Source organism: Entelurus aequoreus, linkage group LG05 (assembly GCF_033978785.1).
Source record: "Entelurus aequoreus isolate RoL-2023_Sb linkage group LG05, RoL_Eaeq_v1.1, whole genome shotgun sequence".
Taxonomy (NCBI): Eukaryota; Metazoa; Chordata; class Actinopteri; order Syngnathiformes; family Syngnathidae; genus Entelurus; species Entelurus aequoreus.
In genome coordinates, this window is record NC_084735.1 from 63,280,925 (window position 1) to 63,297,513 (window position 16,589).

Here is a 16,589-nt window from a genome sequence, read left to right on the forward strand (position 1 = left end):
ATATCGGCTGTTCAGATTTACTTTACAAAAGAGAAGAGTAGGATACTCTCTTGTTGCCTTATTTGTATTTGACTTTATTAAATGTATTTATATTATCATTTGGTGCAGCCGGGCCGGAGCGGATAGAAAGAGAAAAAAAGGAAGACAGAGGGGGAAATTATGGGGACAAGAGCGGGATTAGCCAGAGAGACAAAAACAACAACAGCAAACACAACAATAACAACAACAACAACAACATCAACATCAACAATAGAGCAACATCAGCAAATACGACATGTACAAATTTTTCTGGCTTCTGATTGGCTTCAACATCCTTATCCTTAATAGTCACACTGGAAAAAAAAAAAAGCTCAATATGTTATGGTAAAAAAAATGGCAGCTTAGTTTCCAGATTTTACCGTAAAAACAAAAGTTAAAGTAAATAAAGTATTGTTCTTCCATTTCTAAAAACTACGAATATGGATTTTACGCTTAAAAACTGGCAGCTCAGTCACATGAATATTACTATGAAAATAAAAGTGGTACTGTTTTTCCATTTACAGTAAATTACTGTAAAACTAGACTGTATATGTTACGGTAAAAAACTCAGTTTACATAATTTTGCCAAAGAAATACATGTGGTATAACTTAATATTTAGACTAATGCACTGTAAAGAACTTACTGTAGATTTACGTTAAAAAAACGGCAGTTCAGTTGCCAGAATTTTACCGTAAAAATTAAAGTGGTAACATTTTTCATTTACAGTAATGAACTCCAGAAATAATGTCCGCAGATTTATTGTAAAAAAAAATCTGGCTGCTAAGTCGCCAAAATTTTACTATACAAATAAAAGTGGTACCGTGTTTCCGTTTACTGTACGACAATGCACACACACAATGCACTGTAAAAACAACAGCTGGAGATTTTATGGTTAAAACTGCCAGCTCTGTAACAAGAATTTTACAATAATAATAATTGTGTGGTACCGGTTTTCCATTATACCTAATGACCTGTAAACACAAACATCGGCGATTTGATGGTAACCAAAAACTGGCAGCTCAGTCGCCAGAATTTTATCGAGAAATATAAAAATTGGTACTGTTTTTCAATTCACAGTAATGCACAAGTAAAAATATGATCATATAATTTATGGTATAAAACTGGCAGCTGAGTTGCCAGCATTTGGCCGTTAAAATAAAATTTGGCTATCGTTTTTCCCATTTACAGTTAACTGTAAAATCTGCGACAGTATATTTTACCATAGAAAACTGGCAGCTGAGTCGTCTCAGAATTTTACCATAAAAGAAAGTGGTAATGTTTTTTTTTTGTTTACAGTAAATTATTGTAAAAACTATGACTGTAGATATTGCGTAAAAATAACTGGTAGCTCAGTTGCCAGAATTGTACTGTAAAAATAGAAGGGGTACTGTTTTCCATTTACAGTAATGAACTGTGAAAACAATATGACATTAAAAAAAAAAAAAACTGGCCGCTCAGTTTCAATAATTTTACCGTAAAAAATAAATGTGCTACTGGTTTTCAGTTTCCAGTAACAGGATGTAAAAACCACCATTATAATCAAAAATTCCCGTGAATTGGGCTGACAGATTTTTACAGAAAAATTGACAGATTTATGTGTAATATGGTCAACTTTACAGCCACATGACTTTTCATACATACTTTTAAATAAAAATAAACATGTTATTGATATTATTCTGATAATACAAAATGTGTGCAATTTGACTGATATTATTGTGCCTTTTTCAGGAAATTATTTTCTTTTGGTTTCTGTTTGGCTTAACCATCTGATTAATGTAAGAGGGTACGCGACATTGGTTTGCCATCCTGTAGATGCCTTTAAACAAAGCTGACAAGGACCAGAGGGTGGGAGCACATTACACTAGTTTTAATGTCGCTGCATTGACTCCCCTTCCACTTCACGGCCGATTTTAAAGTTATTGTATTAGTCTTATAATGTCTTAATGGCCTTGCGACTTCTAATCTATCTGACCTGCTTTTATCAACCAAAGCGGATCCTGAGATTCTTTGGCACTGGCCTTTTATCTTTACCAAATACCATAACAAAGACCCAGGGTGAGGCAGCGTTTAGCCACTATGGCCCACACCTGTGGAACAGCCTGCCAGAGAGCCTCAGGGTTGCAGAGACCATTGATTTTTTTCGAAAAAAGGCTAAAGACAGGTTTTTTTAATCAGGCTTTTTACTGATTATGTTGAAATCATATGTTTTTTTTTATTATTTATTGTGTTGTTTTCTATCCTAATTATAAATATTACTACTATTTTCATCCCAATGTTACATTTAATGTATTATTTTTATATTATGTATATTTTATTTTTGCATTTATTTTATCATGTGTTTCATACAATTTTTTTTAGATGCCGTTAATTTTAGTCATTCTCCAGTGTGGACGCTTTAAAGGTCCCTCAAAAATCCTCAGTGCCATGCCATGTTTGGTTTTGTTATTGTCAATAGTGCTGTTTTTGTGTGTGTGTGTGTGTGTGTGTGTGTGTGTGTGTGTGTATGTATAAGTGTGTGTTTGTGCGCGTTGTCTTCTCTTTTTTTTTTTTTTTTTTGCACAGCACTTTGTGTTTGCTACTTGCCTGTGTATGAAAAGCGATATATTTATGAAGCTGATTTGATTTGATCTGAAACAAAAAACATAATTGTGGTTATTTTTATGACATGTTTCCAGTGCGGAATTTGATCTATTGTCCTAAAGCAATTTTTTTGAGGGAATTACTTTCTTCTGGCTCCTGATTTGCTAAAATATAAGGGTCAGCTTCATATTTTACATCCCATACACGCCATTAAAGGCCTACTGAAATGATTTTTTTTTATTTAAACGGGGATAGCAGATCTATTCTGTGTCATACTTGATCATTTCGCGATATTGCCATATTTTTGCTGAAAGGATTTAGTATAGAACAACGACGATAAAGATTGCAACTTTTGGTATCTGATAAAAAAAAGGCTTGCCCCTACCGGAAGTAGCGTGACGTAGTCAGTTGAACATATACGCAGTTCCCTATTGTTTACAATGATGGCCGCATGAAGTGAGAGAGATTCGGACCGAGAAAGCGACAATTTCCCCATTAATTTGAGCAAGGATGAAAGATTTGTGGATGAGTAAAGTGCAAGTGAAGGACTAGTGGGGAGTTGAAGCTATTCAGATAGGGAAGATGCTGTGAGAGCCGGGGGTGACCTGATATTCAGCTGGGAATGACTACAACAGTAAATAAACACAAGACATATATATACTCTATTAGCCACAACACAACCAGGCTTACAAATTAATCCTGCATAAAAACACCTGCGTGTTTGTTACGCTAGCTCCTAGCTCCTCTGCTAGCTCCTAGCTCCATAGAACACGCCAATACAATTCAAACACCTGATCAACACACACAATCACTCAGCCCAAAAGACCGTTCACCTAACCCAAGGTTCATAAAGCTTATATATTTTTAAAAAGTTACGTACGTGACGCGCACATACGGTCAAGCTATCAAATGTTTAGCAGCCAAGGCTGCATACTCACGGTACCTGATATTCAGCTGGGAATGACTACAACAGTAAATAAACACAAGACATATATATACTCTATTAGCCACAACACAACCAGGCTTATATTTAATATGCCACAAATTAATCCTGCTTAAAAACACCTGCGTGTTTGTTACGCTAGCTCCTAGCTCCTCTGCTAGCTCCTAGCTCCATAGAACACGCCAATACAATTCAAACACCTGATCAACACACACAATCACTCAGCCCAAAAGACCGTTCACCTAACCCAAGGTTCATAAAGCTTATATATTTTTAAAAAGTTACGTACGTGACGCGCACATACGGTCAAGCTATCAAATGTTTAGCAGCCAAGGCTGCATACTCACGGTACCTGGTATTCAGCTGGGAATGACTACAACAGTAAATAAACACAAGACATATATATACTCTATTAGCCACAACACAACCAGGCTTATATTTAATATGCCACAAATTAATCCTGCATAAAAACACCTGCGTGTTTGTTATGCTAGCTCCTAGCTCCTATGCTAGCTCCTAGCTCCATAGAACACGCCAATACAATTCAAACACCTGATCAACACACACAATCACTCAGCCCAAAAGACCGTTCACCTAACCCAAGGTTCATAAAGCTTATATATTTTTAAAAAGTTACGTACGTGACGCGCACATACGGTCAAGCTATCAAATGTTTAGCAGCCAAGGCTGCATACTCACGGTACCTGATATTCAGCTGGGAATGACTACAACAGTAAATAAACACAAGACATATTACTCTATTAGCCACAACACAACCAGGCTTATATTTAATATGCCACAAATTAACCCTGCATAAAAACACCTGCGTGTTTGTTATGCTAGCTCCTAGCTCCTATGCTAGCTCCTAGCTCCATAGAACACGCCAATACAATTCAAACACCTGATCAACACACACAATCACTCAGCCCAAAAGACCGTTCACCTAACCCAAGGTTCATAAAGCTTATATATTTTTAAAAAGTTACGTACATACGCAAAAAAAAGTTGCGCACATACGGTCAAGCGATCAAATGTTTAGAAGCCAAAGCTGCATACTCACAGTAGCACGTCTGCGTCTTTGTCATCCAAATCAAAGTAATCCTGGTAAGAGTCTGTGTTGTCCCAGTTCTCTACAGGCGTCTGTGTATCGAAGTCAAAAGTCCTCCTGGTTAGAGTCTCTGTTATCCGAGTTCTTCCATCTTGACTGCATCTTTCGGGAATGTAAACAAAGAAGCGCTGGCTGTGTACTGTTGTTGCTGACTACGTTCGAAAAATACGTCCATTTCGCACCGACAACTTTCTTCTTTGCTTGCTCAGCTTCCTTCTCCATAATGCAATGAACATGATTGCAACAGACTCACGAACACAGATGTCCAGAATACTGTGGAATTATGAAATGAAAACAGAGCTTTTTCGTATTGGCTTCAATGTGGAAGGCATACCCGTGTTCGCCGGGCTACGTCACGCGCATACGTCATCCTCAGAGGCGTTTCGAACCGGAAGTTTAGCGACAAATTTAAAATGTCACTTTATAAGTTAACCCGGCCGTATTGGCATGTGTTATAATGTTAAGATTTCATCATTGATATATAAACTATCAGACTGCGTGGTCGGTAGTAGTGGCTTTCAGTAGGCCTTTAAATAAATGGTATTATTATCATATATTTCTGTAGGTATTTTGACCTTTTATTCTAAAGCAAACTAGGGCTTAGAGTCTTGGGTGTCGTTATTGTGCCTTTTCCGAGCTACTGATCCGCTAAAAATATCTTACAATTGGTGGTTAAAAGGTTAGCAGTACTTTGGCATTCACTTGAAAGGCTTGTTGTTGGCATTCAGAATCAGAATCAGAATCACAAATGCGTATGTAGTATTCAATGTGTTTTTAAAGGATAAAGTGTGGATATATTTTTTTTTAAATCCAGAACTCTGGGAAAAATGATGTTTATTTCTATAACTATCTATTTGTGCATGTTAACATTGACTCTAAGCATCTAAAACATTGTAATATGTTTGTGGGTGTGTTAGTAGGCTGTATGACTAAACTTGACTTGGCCCTCTGATCTTCGAATGTGGGTCACATGGCTTTATGTGGGCATAGGGCTGCGGCACACCTTGTAATGGCTCATTTCACACCCTGAAAAATGGTGATAACCCTCACAAGGGGCATGGCATAGACACCTGAGGGTCCTCTCCAAAAAGTGTTTGGTTGCAAGATAGAAGCCGATTGGTGGCCTGATAGAAAACAGCCACATTTAGGTTTCCGCCTCACCTGGGACGGTCCTGGTCGTACAGATGGCCGATAGACCAACCCACCCTCCTCGTTCACTGACACACACACACACACACACACACACACACACACACACACACACACACACACACACACACACACACACACACACACACACACACACACACACACACACACACACACACACACACGGACACACACACACACTAACGGACACCCTCAATACAGGGCTTCAAGTAACCACCAGCTGCTCTTGGCTAAAACTGTTGTTCAGTGGTGCACCTAATGTGGGCTGACACAAGCTGAGAGCAGACCACCAGGCTTGGATGGAACAAGGCGGGGCATCACATGAATCATCTCACCTTTTGGACGAAACATTTTATCTCCTCTGCCGTGTGTTTGTGTGGGTTCACTCACTTTACATTTGTAGTAAGTCTGAACCATACAGAATATAAAATATGGTTTGCCTCATCTAAAATATGCATACGATAAAAAAGTTTTTTAAAGCAAGAAAAATCTAAGCTAGGAGAAGATTTTGTCTGTATAATATCTCTAAGTGATTACACCCATCACATTTAAAGTACTTAAAGGACTACTGAAACCCACTACTACCGACCACGCAGTCTGATAGTTTATATATCAATGATGAAATCTTAACATTGCAACACATGCCAATACGGCCGGGTTAACTTATAAAGTGCAATTTTAAATTTCCCGCTAAACTTCCGGTAGAAAACGTCTTTGGATGATGACGTATGCGCGTGACGTAACCAGTGAAACAGAAGTATCGGTACCCCATTGAATACAATACAAAATAGCTCTGTTTTCATCTCATAATTCCACAGTATTCTGGACATCTGTGTTGGTGAATCTTTTGCAATTTGTTTAATGAACAATGAAGACCGCAAAGAAAAAAGTTGTAGGTGGGATCGGTGTATTAGCGGCGGACTACAGCACCACAACCAGGAAGACATTGACTCGAATAGCAGACGCGCTAGCCGACGCTAGCCACCGACCGCACGGATAATCGTGGTGAAGTCCTTCGTCCTTCCGTCGATCGCTGGAACGCAGGTGAGCACGGGTGTTGATGAGCAGATGAGGGCTGGCTGGCGTAGGTGGAGCGCTAATGTTTTTATCATAGCTCTGTGAGGTCCCGTTATACTAAGTTAGCTTTAAGCTTCGCCAAGCTGGAAAGCATTAACCGTGTATTTACGTGTCCCTGGTTTAATAGTATTGTTGATCTTCTGTCTATCCTTCCAGTCAGGGATTTATTTATTTTGTTTCTATATGCAGTTAAGCACGATGCTATCACGTTAGCTCCGTAGCTAAGTTAGCTTCAATGGCGTCGTTAGCAACAGCATTTTTAAGCTTCGCCAAGCTGGAAAGCATTAACCGTGTATTTACATGTCCCTGGTTTAATAGTATTGTTGATCTTCTGTCTATCATTCCAGTCAGGGATTTATTTATTTTGTTTCCATATGCAGTTAAGCACGGTGCTATCACGTTAGCTCCGTAGCTAAAGTGTTTCGTCGGTGTATTGTCGTGGAGATAAAAGTCACTGTGAATGTCCATTTCGCGTTCTCGACTCTCATTTTCAAGAGGATATAGTATCCTAGGTGGTTTAAAATACAAATCCGTGATCCATAATAGAAAAAGGAGAGAGTGTGGAATCCAATGAGCCAGCTTGTACCTAAGTTACGGTCAGAGCGAAAAAAGATACGTCCTGCACTGCACTCTAGTCCTTCACTCTAACGTTCCTCATCCACGAATCTTTCATCCTCGCTCAAATTAATGGGGTAATCGTCGCTTTCTCGGTCCGAATCGCTCTAGCTGCATTGAAAACAATAGGAAAATATGAGGAGGCTATCAACTGACTGCGTCACGCTACTTCCGGTAGGAGCAAGGCTTTTTTATATCAGATACCAAAAGTTGCGATCTTTATTGTCGTTGTTCTCTACTAAATCCTTTCAGCAAAAATATGGCAATATCGCGAAATGATCAAGTATGACACATAGAATGGATCTGCTATCCCCGTTTGAATAAAAAAAATTAATTTCAGTAGGACTTTAAGAGAAGTCAGTGTACAGCTTGCGTACAAGTATAGATTTACTATCTATTGAAAACCTACAGTCAAGCACGGTAGTCACGATGGTGTTAGAGGCACAAAACATTTATATAATGATGATTATACATAGATGTCCTTTAAAACTGACTATGAACCGAGGTTGAAAAATAGTTGCATTTGTAAATTGAGTCAACTTTGGATACAGGTTGTTGGTTGAGAAATGACCACATTTCTAAGATCAAATCAACGTCACAACCCATCCGTCCATGTTCTACCGCTTGTCCCTTTCAGGGTGGCGGGGGGTGCTGGAGCCTCTCTCAGCTGCATTCGGGCGGAAGGTGGGGTACACCCTGGACAAGTCGCCACCTCATCACAGGGCCAACACAGATAGACAGACAACATTCACACTCACGTTCACACACTAGGGCCAATTTTTAGTGTTGCCAATCAACCTATCCCTAGGTGCATGTCTTTGGAGGTGGGAGGAAGCCGGAGTACCCGGAGGGAACCCACGCAGTCACGGGGAGAACATGCAAACTCCACACAGAAAGATCCCGAGCCCAGGATCGAACCCAGGACCTTTGTATTGTGAGGCACACGCACTAACCCCAGTACCACAACATGACGTTGAACAAACGTGGTCAAAAAGCATGTTGTTTCAACGTTGTATTTATGTTGTACAATATTGGTTGGGAAATTACCAACATTTAATGGTCAAATAAATGTCAGAACCCAGCATTGATTAAATGTCGTCAAAAAGCATGTTGTTTCAACGCTATGTTTGAGTTGCTCAACGTCAGGACCTAATTTAACAAGTTCTCAACGTTGTTTTAATTTTTTGTGTCTGCTGTGGTAAGCCTGGGCCATTAGTCCATTCAAAACTAATGGAACGATAAATGAAAAGGAAGTTGAAAATTTAGCTGGCATGGATAAATTGTAATGTCCGATTATATGAGTGTGTTTGTTTTCTTCGTCTGTCGCTTCCAATAAGGATGCAAGAGGGTTCACTCTGTGCATCACTCTTAGCGCCTAAGTGTGCAGTGGTAGAATTAAATGAACGGAGTAAATATTCTGTCTTGCCGTGGTGGGCGGAGGCAGGACCGCTAGTTTACACACATGCACGGACACAGCCACACAAGTTGCCACTCAACGGTGAGAATCAAATTATGAGGAAAAAAGATGATTGCAAAGCCAAATGTCCCTGTGTGGGAATATTTCCGCTTTAAACTGACCGCAAAATGAGCTTATCAACATGGACTTAGCCAGCATGCCAAATTTGTTGGAAAGGGATGGCAACAACAAAAAAAATTAAGTTGGAAAACTGTGGAAAAAACGGCACTTCAAAATGTAACATAGTTCGAGGGTCCCTTTTATTATTATTTTTATATATATTTACTTGTTTAGTATAATTTAATGTTCTTGACCTTCCAATTACAATGGTAAACAATACTAATGAGAAATAAAAGTTAATTTCATTTGAAAGGTTGCTTGCATTATTTATATATATATATATATATATATATATATATATATATATATATATATATATATATATATATATATATATATATATATATATATATATATATATATATATATATATATATATGTATATACAAATACATACATATGTATATATATATATATATGTATATACAAATACATACATATGTATATATATATATATATATATATATATATATATATATATATATATATATATATATATATATATATACATATGTATGTATATACATATATATGTATATACATACATATATATATATACATATACAATTTATACATACATATACTATATATACATAAATATATACATATACTATATATACATATATATATATATATATATATATATATATATATATATATATATATATATATATATATATATATATATATATATATATATATATATATATATGTGTGTACATTGTTTAAAATACATATAGCAACTGTTTGGTCGTTAAAATGTATTTAACTATATTATTCAGAAGCCAGACGTATCTATTTTTGTCACAGTAAAGTACTATATTGGTTTTGTGGTTACCATCATAAATTTACCTTTTGCCATCAGTCCTACCCTTCTTCAGTGGAACCAGAAAAAATACAATGTATCTAAAGTAAAAAAAACAACAACAACATTTAGAGTAAAAAGATTTATCGATGTCTTAACCTTCAAAAAAACTAGAAATCATTCAAATGTATGCATAATTGGATGGATAATTTACAGTCAACCAATGATGGCAATTACCAGCTTCAGTGAATTGTTCAATATGGAGATGCAAAAAAGCCAACAGAAAAATGTATTTACACATTATGTCTCTGTATTACACTTCTTTCACACTTTAGATTCATGACATCTGGTCCTGATACACTAAAGCGAAGAAGTCTGCAATGTGACATCTGGGCAAATGTCTTTTTGTTGCCAGGATTTTGCAGGCGAGTGAGTGTGCAGTGTAATGATTTTTTGTTTTTTGTGCCTTCTCTGTTCCTGCTCCCCGCAATGAAGCGCCACCTGCATTGCTGATGACTTTAAATGTGATCTGGAACTGTTGAAAAGCATGAAATGATGGATTTCAAATGCTGCAGATTACCACGTACTGCAGGTGTTGGTTGAGTCCATCCGTGCATGTGTAGCAACTCGCATTTGGTCATCTTCTTATGATCAAGGGAAATGACTGAGTGGGTTCAGTCAGACAAGAAACGCGCTTTCGCCTGCAAGGATGAAGAAAAAAAGATGGCTTAAGGAAGGAATGCACCAGTTGGCAGGAAGGGCTTCACAGCCCAGCAGCCCAAAATGGATTTCTAGCTCCAGTTATGACACAGGGGGCTTCTCATGCAGACACCTGAGCGTATGCATCCCTCCCTCTGCGTATGTAGTATAAATGACCTTTCCCACCATTTTTGGCATCCATTAAGTGCCACAGTGAGCACATCCAAAACACAGCGGCGGTTTGGAGATTAGAGCGGCAAAAACGATTGTTGCTGTCAGTCGGAAAAGTGGTCCACGGATAAAACTCTAAAGACAGCAGGCTGGCAACAGTCCAGACACAGCAGATATCTCATTAAGTTTGTTGATAAAATGATGAAGGCTCTCGATTAAGATTGTGTTTGTTGTCGTGACCCTCTCTTCGCAAACAAAACAAAAAGACTATCTAGTCACAGTCGTCAGCCATGTTTCATGTTTGACTTGAACATTGTAAGGCCGCACATATAATAAAAGTGTTCCCTCGCCACTTAGCGGTTCACTTACTAAAGTCTCAGTCCATTTTAGGTATTTTATAGACATGTATTATGCATCTACTGTATCTAAAATTACCAGCCGTCAATCGCATGCATCAGTGAAGCCATTGCCTACACTATTGACTGATGGTGGACAAATCACAGAGCACAGTGTTCTCCTTCCTGGCAGCTGATTGGCTCAGCCGCATTGAGCCTCCTCTTTGCTTCAGCTCCTTGCAGCTGCTTGTGTGTTCTGCGCCTTCTAAGGCTTCTGGCTCAGAACCTAAGCCCCAGAGGAAGCTGCTTACTATCGGAGAAAAGGTGAACTCCTTACTGCTGTGCTAAAAGAAAATAGCTTAGCTACGAGATACTATACTAGCTGCCATTACAAGATTAATGAATCTTCCGTTGGCTTCATAAGGAAGGAGTTAAAAACTATGAGGACGACGGAAACGACGGAAAAGACTGCAACAACAACTTTCTATAACCTGCTCAGTGGCCCTCTGTGGTTAGAGTGTCCGGCCTGAGATCGGTAGGTCGTGAGTTCAAACCCCGGCCGAGTCATACAAAGACTATAAAAATGGGACCCATTACCTCCCTGCTTAGCACTCAGCAACAAGGGTTGGAATTGGCGGTTAAGTCACCAAGATTATTCCCGAGCGCGGCCACCGCTGCTGCTCCCTGCTCCCCTCACCTCCCATGGGGTGGTACAAGAGGATGGGTCAAATGCAGAGGGTGATTTCACCACACCTAGTGTGTGTGTGACTAACAGTGGTACTTTAACTTTAACCTAGTTCCTTACCCATAAGAAAACGCCACAAGTGTCATCATTATATGTTTCACGAGCGTGGAGGAAGCTTCAGCAACGTGACCCCGAGATGCAGCAGATGACAGGCAGACGATGAGCGAAAATAATCATCTTTAATGAGCCCCCCACCCCCCCAAAAAAATGCACTCACAAGGGAGTGGGGAAACACTCGACTAGCAGCAGGAAAAAAGAAACAAAAGAAGGCGAGTCCAACCAATAATTGCACAAGACACTGAACTTCTTTTGTCTAAGGCAAAAAATGCGAAGCAGAATAATAGGCAACGCAGAGCAGTGCATTACAATGAAACCACACGGTCAGGAAGACATCGTCGGACTAAAATAGGAGACTGATTGACAACCGGGTGCAGGTGTGTCCCAGTTGCCAATCAGGCAGCCTGCCCGTGCACGGCAGGGGGAAGTTAAAATGCAAAATAAGGGCACAGGACAGGAACTAAATAAACATGCACAGAGAAAAAGCAAACATAAGTCCAAAACAGTCACAAGGGCGTGACATTATACAGTTCATTCTTTACCGTCATCATCTGAGAGTGCAAATATTGAATATCATGACCAGGTGTAGACCAGCCTTAAACAGGGCCGCTACACCAGGACGCACAACCATGTCCTCAAGAGTATGGCAGCGGCTCTAAACCACCAATTCCTTGCCCCTTAGAGCAACCAATTCCATCATGGCACCAACATTCACCTGAAAGAGACAGAAAAACCCCAACCAACCTCCTACCACACCAGAAGCAGGACATCCAACTATGGACCGTGATTGGAAAATGCTAGTGGATATTTGCCGACAACTAATCTTTCCACATGACATTGCATCCACCACCCATGGGCCAGACTTGGTACTCTGGTCCCCTTCACTGAGGTCTGTTTACATCACAGAGCTCAAAGTCCTGTGGGAAAATTCAGCTGAAGAGGCCTATGAGCACAACAATGAGGATGCAATGCGAAGGTCTATCTGGTCAAAGTGGGATGCAGAGGTTTTGTAGCTTCTTCCACCAACAGGCTGCTCAAAGACCTTGGCATCTAAGCTCAGGCTTGATCGCCCTGTAGTTGTCCACCTTTGATGAGGGTGTCTAGTGTTGAAAGGCCGAAACACCCCATGATTCAAAGTGTACACTACTGACGATGTGTCCGAAAATGTAGATCGGTCTCTATCAGAGACTCCTCCTATGCAACTCTTAACATCAAAACAACATCCTGTGAGTGCATACCATCTATTGGCAGGCAGTCTTAACATCACATACCTTATTTAGGATTCTCCAAACATTTTCTGTTAAAATAAATACACTGTAAATACTCAAATATCTGCTCGTCACCATGACTTATGATTTAAAAGCAAGTCATCCATTAGTTTGTAAGTAACTAAAAAAATAAATGCACAAGCTATTGTGTGTATACATTTATTTTTGCTGTTCCAAGGGGTCCTCTTAGGGCAGCCATAACTGCGATGTGGTCATCAATGAAAACAAGTTTGACACAGCTGGTTTATATCAATCTATAATGCATATAATATTCAAATGCATCATGAAATAAATAGCTGCCTTACTTCACAGAAATTCACCTACCACGAGGTCTGGCCTGCCATGCAACGCAAGTTCAAGTCAAAGCATAATTATGAGAGAGAAATTAAGCCCTTGTCATTATTTATCCTTTCCGCAAACTCCCCAGATTCATCAATAACTTAGCTTTTTTCTGGAAGGTTTGCTGTCATCTACCAAAAGTAGCTGCCGTCCAGTTGTCTTGCCAAGAAGGCATTCGCTTGAATGATTTGTGTGTCGAGTCAAAACAGGCCGAAGCTATGATGAAAGTATTTTGTTCATACAAGCCCTTTTGTAACTGGGGAGACATGTTTGAACAGGCCTGACTTCATGCCAACAATGACAACTTGCTTTTGCTTCCAAAGTATATGTTGGACTGATATGATCACGTTGAAAAGAAAATCATACACACATAAAATAATAATCGTTCCAGTTAAGTCCTGTGTTTTAGGAAAAATAAGAAGTTGTATCAGTATGTGATTGTGTGAATGTTTGAGGCTGTTCACACTACTTGGATTGAAATCCTACTTTTCTCAGGTTTGTAGCTAATATTGAATACATACCTGATCAAAATAACTCTCTGGTCTCTGGCTATTTTGATGTACAAGTCTAAAAAAACACTTAAAGGCCTACTGAAATGATTTTTTTAAATTTAAACGGGGATAGCAGATCCATTCTATGTGTCATACTTGATCATTTCGCGATATTGCCATATTTTTGCTGAAAGGATTTAGTAGAGAACAACAACGATAAAGTTCGCAACTTTTGGTCGCTGATAAAAAAAAGCCTTGCCTATACCGGAAGTAGCGTGACGTCACAGGAGGAAGGGCTGCTCACATTTTCCTATGGTTTACAATGCAGCAAGAGAGATTCGGACCGAGAAAGCAACGATTACCCCATTAATTTGAGCGAGGATGAAAGATTTGTGGATGAGGAAAGTGAGAGTGAAGGACTACAGTGCAGTGCAGGACGTATCTTTTTTCGCTCTGACCGTAACTTAGGTACAAGGGCTCATTGGATTCCACACTTTCTCTTTTTTCTATTGTGGATCACGGATTTGTATTTTAAACCACCTCGGATACTATATCCTCTTGAAAATGAGAGTCGAGAACGCGAAATGGACATTCACAGTGACTTTTATCTCCACGACAATACATTGGCCAAACACTTAAGCTACGGAGCTAACGTGATAGCATCGGGCTCAAATGCAGATAGAAACAAAATAAATAAACCCCTGACTGGAAGGATGGACAGAAGATCAACAATACTATTAAACCATGGACATGTAAATACACGGTTAATGCTTTCCAGCCTGTCGAAGCTTAACAATGCTGTTGCTAACGACGCCATTGAAACTAACTTAGCAACGGGACCTCACAGAGCTATGATAAAAACATTAGCTATCCACCTACGCCAGCCAGCCCTCATCTGCTCATCAACACCTGTGCTAACCTGCGTTCCAGCGATCGACGGAGCGACGAAGGACTTCACCCGATCACTAATGCGGTCGGCGGCCCGGAGACGGAGGAAGTCAAGGTGAGGTCGGCGGCTAGCGCGTCTGCTATCCATCTCAAAGTCCTCCTGGTTGTGTTGCTGTAGTCCGCCGCTAATACACCGAACACACCTACAGCTTTCTTCTTTGCAGTCTCCATTGTTCATTAAACAAATTGCAAAATATTCACCAACACAGATGTCCAGAATACTGTGGAATTTTGGGATGAAAACAAAGCTTTTTTGTATTGGATCTAATGGGGTCCGAATACTTCCGTTCTCTCTGTGACTTCACACGCATACGTCATCATATCTAGATGTTTTCAACCGGAAGTGTCACAGGAAATTTAAAATTGCACTTTATAAGTTAACCCGGTCGTATTTGCATGTGTTGCAATGTTAAGATTTCATCATTGATATATAAACGATCAGACTGCGTGGTCGGTAGTAGTGGGTTTCAGTAGGCTTTTAAGCCTATGGAAATTAGGCAAAAAAAAAATCCAAATAATTGAATCTTCTAAATAACTGAAACATCTAATATTACAACTATATTTCCAATTTTAAAAACTATTTTTCTTGTAATTTTACAACTTTATTCCCATAACATTTCACATGTACTATTTTGATTGTAATCCTGTACCAACACAATTTTATTTTCCATGTAATTGTAAAACTTTTTTTTTTGACAAAAAAACAACGTAATTTATTATTACAACCTATTCCGCATTTTTTTTCTCACAATATAATTTTTTTCTTATCAAAGTAATACATTATTTTATTCTCGGTAAATGCAACTTTTTCCTTTTTTTTATTAAAGCAATAAAACATATTTATTACAAGAGTCAAACTTTATTTCACTTTCAACTTTTTACTTGTAATGTTAAAGGGTCCCTCTAATGCTGGCAACATAAGCACTTATTTCGTCCCAGCAGGCACAAGACATTGAAACAACGTTGATTATACATACATGTCCTTTAAAACTGACCTTGATGTCTAACGTTAAATCCACATTGAATAAGCGTTGTCAAAAAGCATGTTATTTCAATGTTATGTTTGAGTTGCTCTACTGCTGGGATAGTTATGGACCAAAAATTATGTCTAAAAGGTAAGCCCCCCCGCCCCCCCAAAAAATAGACACATCAGTGATTTTAGGCTTGTTTTCTAATGATTTTCAACACATTTTTGGAATGCTCACTTTTAGCTCCAACATGTGGGCTGGACTGCATCAGCCTGCTGATGTCACCTGACGAAAGTTTGGACCTCTTCAGTCAAATTAAGTGAGAGAAGTATGATTTGCAGCAATCATTTTTATGATTCTGACTTTGGAGAAAGTTTTGGTCGGAGTTTGAATGGAAACAAATTTAAAAGACTCAAGCCAAATGCAACTCCGAAAATCAGGAACACCCTCGAAGGGGGGTGATTTAGAACCTTCGGAAAAATTAGGGGGAAAAAGAGCAGACTCGCCAATCAGAAACGAGAGAAAAAGGAGGTAAGCCACAAGTTTTCTATTGAGCATCCTCTTCTACTGAGGTTTTTCTCAAGATGCCTGAAGAAATGCTAATAGAACATGCGGAAACAGGCTATGGTGTCTATGGAAGAGGAGATGAAAGAGCAGGGAAGTCTGGAAATGGCG